The sequence below is a fragment of the Hipposideros armiger genome, unplaced genomic scaffold (genome assembly GCF_001890085.2).
Source record: "Hipposideros armiger isolate ML-2016 unplaced genomic scaffold, ASM189008v1 scaffold_53, whole genome shotgun sequence".
NCBI classification, from domain to species: domain Eukaryota; kingdom Metazoa; phylum Chordata; class Mammalia; order Chiroptera; family Hipposideridae; genus Hipposideros; species Hipposideros armiger.
Window position 1 is genome coordinate 1,368,436 of NW_017731403.1, and position 914 is coordinate 1,369,349.

The window sequence follows — 914 nt, forward strand, 5'->3', positions numbered from 1 at the left end:
TCGTAAGAATGAGGAAAACAGCTAAGGATTAATTACAGGGGAAAGGTAGTGAGAAACACTAATATTTTTATACTACATATCAAGAGCTTTATCTTTTCAAATTGGAATTAATCTGTTGAAACTGACTTTTAAATTACTTTAAAATTCTTACACTTGGAAAGCCTGACCTGAAGCAGTAGCAAACCTGTTCTGTTTGTGTACATAAAAAAAGCAGTATCGTTTTACTCTGAGCATCAAACATGTAAGAAACACTCGCACGAAATATTTCCCGAAGATAGGTAAAATTCACCAGTAGTATTCTAAGATTTATGAACTTTGAAAAGCCAGTTTTTTATAGCCTTCTGTTGGTAACCTAGCACTACGTGTTAGAAGGTAATTTTGTATGAGTATACGTGTAAGAAATCAGCCACTCTGCTCTGACTACCTGACCAATATTTCTTCTATATATTGCTTAGAGCAGAGATGAGTTAGGTAATTTATAAATGCATGCAATGTTTTTAAATACTATCAAAACCATCAACAATTATGTTGCACCAGGAAAGCAAGCTCTGAAGAAAGTGTGTGTGTAAGAAGCATGATCTTTTCCAGTTCTGTCACTATGGGGTTTTGCCCTTTAGCCAGAGTCCACGTCCATTTAAAAAAAGGTGGAATCTCAGAGCTGAAAGAAACCTGAGCAGTGTCCAGTAGGGATGTGCATTAGGATCAACTGGGGAGATTTTTGGTTTTGATTTCTTGAATGCACATGGCTATGTGTCCCCCTCCCCCCATTAGAATTGGGAGGAGAAGGAAGAAGAGCATGTATATTTTGAAAAAATTGTTCTCAATTATATGACATCTTCCCTTTCCCTTCTAACCTTATAATGACCTACAGAGTTTGTCATTTATATAAGCTCATAGATTGTTAGTGACAGTGC